The following is a 6,761-nucleotide window of genomic DNA, read 5'->3' as shown; positions in this document are numbered from 1 at the left end:
AGAAGAAAATCTAACAACAAATCAGCTCCCACTGGGAACAAAGTACAACACAGACTTTATAGGGCTCTGTGATAATATGGGACTTATCTTTGTACCTAACCTAAACATGACAAACTACTCCATTATCTGCCATAAGGATCATGCAGTGCAACTGCATGCATGTGCAGCCTGCAGTTAATGCATGATCACATTATCTCATGCAAGTACATAATAAACATGTTTAAGATGTTCTTCTTCCCTTTGAGTTTCACTGTCTATATATCTGTCTGTATTCCTTCTTATATTTTGAATGGCCCACCATGTGTTATCTGACCTGACTTTGCCACCGAGAGCTGGATTTTACATGGAACCTGCTTAGATTTAGATTAAGATTTTTATAATAATTATTGGTTAGTAAATAAGACCTGACAGAACATGTATTCAGACCTTTCAGCTAATTATCAAGAAGATTAGAGAAAAAAAAATTGTTTGGTGGAAATGCTAACACCCCTAAAGCAAGATATATATATTTTTTAAAGAATTAGAAAACCAACATAGTTGGAGCACAATAGTTTGATAATGTAACATGGTTTTATTCATCCATCCATGCGCTTATCCTTTTTCAGGGTTGCGGGGACTGCTGGAGCCTATCCCAGCTGTCATAGGGCAAGAGGTACACCATGGACAGGTCGCCAGTCTGTCGCAGGGCTAACACACAGAGACAGACAACCATTCCCGCATTCACATCTATGGGCAATTTAGATTGATCAATTAACCTATCCCCAATAACTGCATGTCTTTGGATTGTGGGAGGCAGTCGGAGTACCCGGAGAGACCCCACGCAAACACAGGGGGGGATGCAAACTCCACACAGACAGATCCCGCCCTGATGGTGGAAATGAACTCAAGACTGTCACGGCTCAACGGCACGAGGGAACAGGGATGGACACAGGCGCAGAAACCAACCCGGAAGCGAGGTGACAGAAAACAAATGATTTATTTCCGCCCACAGGTAAACAAAGGTGAAACACAAAGCGACGCCACCACACTAGTGGCGCGTAGGATTCGTCTGTGATAATGAGGGCGACCTAGACACCTCTAGGAGACGGCTGAACAGCGGGGACAGCGGGGAGGTAGAAACAGGACTAGGTAGGGGCCGGGGGCACTGGAACAAGAGGAGATCACGATCAGAGGGATCCAGCAGACAACCAATAATCCTCCGCAGTTGAATTGAATTGCCTTACTTGGTTTCAGATGGAGGGGACAGGTGGAGCGGAAAACCCGGAAGCGGTCGAGGCGTGGGGAGGCAGGCAGGTGAGCAGTGGGCCGGCAGGCCACGTTGTGTAAGCAGCTGGCGGCCCAGGTCCAGGAGGACGGGAGCGAGGGGAACAAGATCTCCACTCCGGGTGCTATCGCTGAGGACAAGAAAAGACAGGTCAGTCATCACACGCCGTTAAGACAAGGTTTAGGATGCTCCACTGAACTAACATGAGAATAGCAGATACTCAGGCGATGAGTGGTTGAGAGCGCAGGTCTGATATACCGCTGGCACGATTGCTCACAGGTGGTCAGCCAGGGAGGGGCAACCGGACTCCGCCTAAAGGAGGAGGAGCCGCTGTCTGAGACCTGCAGGTGCCCAACCAGACCATGACAAAGACCTTGCTGTGCGGCAACAGTGCTAACCACCGTGCCACCATGCTGCCCATGGTTTTGTTATAAACTTTTATTTTTGGAAGCATAATATGGCTAAAACAATTTCTAATGCCTCCAAATTTCACTTAAGTGCAGTGTTTGTGTTGACATAAATTTACTTTCTTTTGACATAATCCTTAATTCATTTCAATTCAATTCATGATCATTCATATAGTGCTAATTCACAACAATAGTCACCTCAAAGTGGTGTACAGGACTGAAGAAAACCCCAAAAATCAAGCAACCCACTGTGAGCAAGCACTTTGAGACAGTGGGAAGAAAAAAACTCCCTTTTAACAGGAAGAAGCCTTTGGCAGAACCAGACTTAGGGAGGAGCAGGCATCTCCTGGGAGGGAGAGCCTTCAGTTTTCAGACCCCTCTTCTGTGGAACCAGCTTCCAGTTTGGATTCGGGAGACAGACACTATCTCCACTTTTAAGATTTGGCTTAAAACTTTCCTTTTTGCTAAAGCATATAGTTAGGGCTGGACTAGGTGACCCTGAATCCTCCCTTAGTTATGCTGCAATAGACATAGGCTGCTGGGGGATTCCCATGATGCATTGAGTTTTTCCTTTCCACTCACCTTTCTCACTCACTCTCTGCATTGAATCATACCTGTTATTAATCTCTGTCTCTCTTCCACAGCATGTCTTTATCCTGTCTTCCTTCTCTCACCCCAACCGGTTGCAGCAGATGGCCGCCCCTCCCTGAGCCTGGTTCCGCCGGAGGTTTCTTCCTGTTAAAAGGGAGTTTTTCCTTCCCACTGTCGCCAAAGTGCCTGCTCATAAGCGCTATATAAATGCAATCCATTGTTATTATTATATGATTGCTGGGTTTTTCTCTGTATCTATTATTGTGCGATCTACTGTACAATATAAAGCGCCTTGAGGCGACTGTTGTTGTGATTTGGCGCTAAATAAATAAAATTGAATTGAATCTGCTATAACTGGTTGGGGATTGAGAAAAGAGAAGACCAAAGTTGAATAACATGCTCCAGTAGTATATTAACACCTGAGGAATCAAAAAAGGTGAGTGGAGAAGTAGTGCTCAGTGCATCACATGAAGTCCTGGAGCAGTCTATAGCAGCATAATTAAGAGATGGCTAAGGGATACCTGGTCCATGTAACTACAAACTTTATCAAAATGGAAAGTTTTGAGACTAATCTTAAAATGAAAGAATGTCAGGAGAGGGCCTGAAAGCTGAATCCTTTGCCTCCAATTCTACTTTTAGAAACTCATGAAGTCGCAAGTAAGTCTGTAGTCTAGGAGCAAAGTGTTCTATTAGGATAATACTATATCTTTAAGGCAGGATGGGACATGAAGCCAATAACAAAAAAGTCAATATGGTAGAAACGTGTCTTTCTCATCCCTGTTAGTACTCTTGAAACAGCATTTTGGATTAATTGGAGGCTTTTTAAGGAATTTTTAGAAGAACCTGATAATAATATATATTTTTTATATTTTTCCTGCTTCTAATAAAGAAACTTAGAGGACAAAATGCTCACTTGCGTGCTAATATATCATCACAACGGGGAATCATTGTTATTCTGATATCATATCTCACAGTACAATAATATTGAATGGGTTGCATTGTTGTATTTTGTCATGTTTCTCAGGTCTTTGTCTGAATTTCTACAAACATTATTGCTAAGGATTGTCTTATTGCATTGGAGTCACACTGGGTTAAATATGTACACTTGGGTTTTAAGGGGTATTTATTATTTTCTTCTTTTTTTTTTGGGTTGTATGGAAGCCCCAAACGCAATTTCATTGTTCTTGACAATGACAATAAATAAATAAATACTAAATACTATTCACTTGACCTGTCAGGGATCATATAGTTATGTTTGATTGGTGTATTGTTGTAGATGGCTTACAGCTCTCTACTACAAAAGTCCTTCCTTCAAAAAAATTAAAACAAACGAACAAGCAAACAAGAAAGAAACAAAATACGATGTCAGCATTGTGGTGGCACATGACAAGACCTTGACGTGCAGAGTTTGCATGTTGCCCTGCGGGTCTGAGGGTCACTCACATAGTTCATTGACATACATATAAGGTTAATTGTTGAATCATTCATGGATGTGAGCTGCAAAGAAAAAACATATTCTGTATGAATGCATGGATAAATGTGGCTTGTTAATAACACTAGAAAAGCACTAGATAAATGCAGTCCAAATATTATGTGTTACTGTGTTACATTTTCAGAAATGTGTGGTAGAATTTGATCTAAAGCACATGAAGTTATAGAAGACGAGTATTTTCTGGTTTCACAGCAGTAATGAAAAATTTCAGATTCCTTTCACCAGAAGTCTGAAATAGATATTTAGTAACAGTTTGTTGGTGTGTGTTAAGGACTGCCCTATTAAATAAATAATAATAATAAATAAATAAATGATAAATTATGAATCGTACATTAGTTGGCTACAAAGAGAGAAGTATGGTATTCTACCACATTGTACCACAGATTGTCTTAAGCAGAAAGTTGAGCTAGACTGTGGTCATGCAAACTTTCAGACTTTAAGATGGGAGGCCAAAGGTTTGAATCAATGTCTTTGAACAGTCAGTAATGCTTCCTTTTAAACCGAACCACAGACTCTTAACATTAAAAGATAATTATGGTTATTTCAGCCTGGTATATTTCCACTAAGTGCAGATATTGTCTGTAGGGATGAATATGTGTGATGACTCGATGGGACGTTTTTAAAAAATGGCTGACTTCTTGCTTTACTTTTGGTAACAGTTTGTTGAGGAGTTGTAGGGGATCAAATACTTATTTCACTCAATGACATACAGATCAGCGCATAGGTTTTATGTAAATATGACTTTCCATCTGTGTCTTTGGCTTTTGGCTTCTTCTGTTTTCAGACCCCTTCGATAGTTATTCTAGTTTATTTATTATTTTTTCACCTGTAACTACCTACTCAGCAGCTCTATGTATCTATCTTCCACTAGAGTTCTGAAGTCTGTACTTTTGAAGCAAGTCAAGCAACCAACATATTTGCTATTATTGTTATTGTTGTTCTGATCGACTAAATGAAAAACGTGCTTGCACACTGAAGAAAATACCATAATTAAAATTATAATTTCAATGCTACATGGATGTAATGCATGCACAAAGAAAAAAAGATGCCATTAAGTACTGATCGCTCTATGTGACATGAAACCTCTAGTCACCTAAAAACACTCACCCAAAACCATTCCTACTAAATCAGTTGCTGTGAAGGCAACTTATAGGATGTTATAATGCTGACAGAAGACTTTGTATTCAAAATAGTGGCACCTCTTAAACGTATTAAGTCAGCACTGTTAAACCGACTCCTTGGGTCACTGAATCCATCCACAGATTTCCTATAAAACTGAGTACCTGTCGAAAGCCAGGAAACAAGAGGTCCACGAGCTTTATCTGAAGGAACTCTTGTCTACCTATAATAACATGGTGAAAGACGTGAGAGCCTCTTCTCTAAATTACTTACAGCATAAAAAAGGGATCCTAAGGATTCGATAAAGTGAACAGCATAGTTTCTCCTCCAACAGCATGTACATCCACGTGCATCCATCAGATAAGGACCATTATCAGATAAGGGGGCCATTATTCCCAAGTTAGAACATCACAGTCTTTCACTGTAAAAGCTAACCAAGGAACTTTGGTTTAATTTTGATCCGTCTTTGCCTTGTGACGCTCGCATAAAGTATCTGGCACAATTTCCATTTAAAGAATGTTGCTCAACTCAGTACCATCCCTAGTCTTCAAGTTGGATCCTTAGATCAGAAGCTAGAAGTCCTCTTGTGATCCCATGTACCCATCTAAAAACTAAGGGGAATTGTGCTAAACCTTAGCAACAAGATTTTGGAAGAGCTTACCACTCTCTATTCATACCCTTGACTCTGTAGCATCATTTTAAATAAACAATTTAAAACTCATCTATTCAGACAGGCATAATATTGTATTCTGTGTTGCTCATGTGTGTTTATTCAACCTAATTACTTACTAAAAAAAACCTGTGGCTCTTTTTGAGTTATTCTATAATTTCTGTATTAACTACCTCTTAACCCACTGTTGAACTAAATTGTGGGAAAACAGGTCTTTATTTAAACTTCCACTGCAGCCATGACCTCAGTCTGCTCCTCTGCTGCAGTCAGGTGGTTTTATTCAGCTTTTTGGCCACCCATTCCTTTTTCGCTGATGAGGCCTTGACACCGGTTACAGCCCTGTAGCTGGGCTCCCTGCACTACACTGTCAATTTCAAGTAGTTCAACCTTTCCTCTTTTTTTTTTTGTTTACCTTCTTCTCTCTGCCTTTTTAGCAGAGCTAATTTGGCAGTGCTTTTTCTCGTTTTACTAATCGTGAGATGTCTTCATGAACATTTTAAAGAGATTAACCATTAACAGTGTTTTTCATTGTTTTTGCAGTGATTGTGTGAGACAGACTAAGTGCAGTGCAGTCACACTGGGATGCCTCACATTCATCATCATAGTTATCGTGACCTTAATAATATCTCTTTTATGGCGTAGTGTGTAATGTGTGCTGTGATTAATAGCATGTGATTATCTGTTCAGTTTTCATCACAGCACTGAAAAGATTTGTTGAGATGGTAGTTTAAATATGACTCACTTCAGATATTGAAAATGTTCGATTCACAATTTATGGAAAAAAAGTAAAATTCTAATAAATTAAGACTTTGCTTTTGTCACCTATGCACAGCATATTCCACATGTTTCCCTACTGACTATTCACTCCTTGTTTCAACTGCAATGCCGCTCAGTCATCAGTAATCATTAATATATGCTGTAGATGGACACAGATGCAATAGGGCTCTCTACAGTTTAGTTGAAAGCAGAGGCTGCAGCTCTTATAAGAGATGATTTTGAAACTAGTTCGTTTCTGAGCAGGACACTGAGAGCAAAGAGCCTCAAGGGTTGCTGCTGTGCCTCTTGATTTTCTCCTCCCCTGTCTTTTCGCCTTTTGTTCATCCTCCTCTAATTTGGCATCACATTAGTTCGAGATATATAACAATATTTATATATCTCAAGCTTTTCTTCCTTTTGAAGACCAGATCTCCCCTTTCAAAAGCACTTTGTCCTCTAGCG

General features: G+C 40.1%; 1 long non-coding RNA gene across 1 annotated transcript; it reads right to left on the bottom strand.

The window, feature by feature from the left end:
* Positions 1 to 957: 957 nt before the first annotated feature.
* LOC146718877 (uncharacterized) lies at positions 958 to 1,280 on the bottom strand. The gene is made up of 2 exons (XR_014919413.1): positions 1,224 to 1,280; positions 958 to 1,144 (listed from the first exon to the last, which is right to left on the bottom strand). It is a non-coding gene; the product is annotated as an uncharacterized LOC146718877 (long non-coding RNA).
* Positions 1,281 to 6,761: the final 5,481 nt, after the last annotated feature.

This window comes from Copadichromis virginalis, linkage group LG1 (genome assembly GCF_057382275.1).
Source record: "Copadichromis virginalis isolate Kocher_CV1m ecotype Utaka linkage group LG1, C_Virginalis_male_GT1.1, whole genome shotgun sequence".
NCBI lineage: Eukaryota > Metazoa > Chordata > Actinopteri > Cichliformes > Cichlidae > Copadichromis > Copadichromis virginalis.
This window is presented reverse-complemented; position numbering and strand designations above follow the sequence as displayed.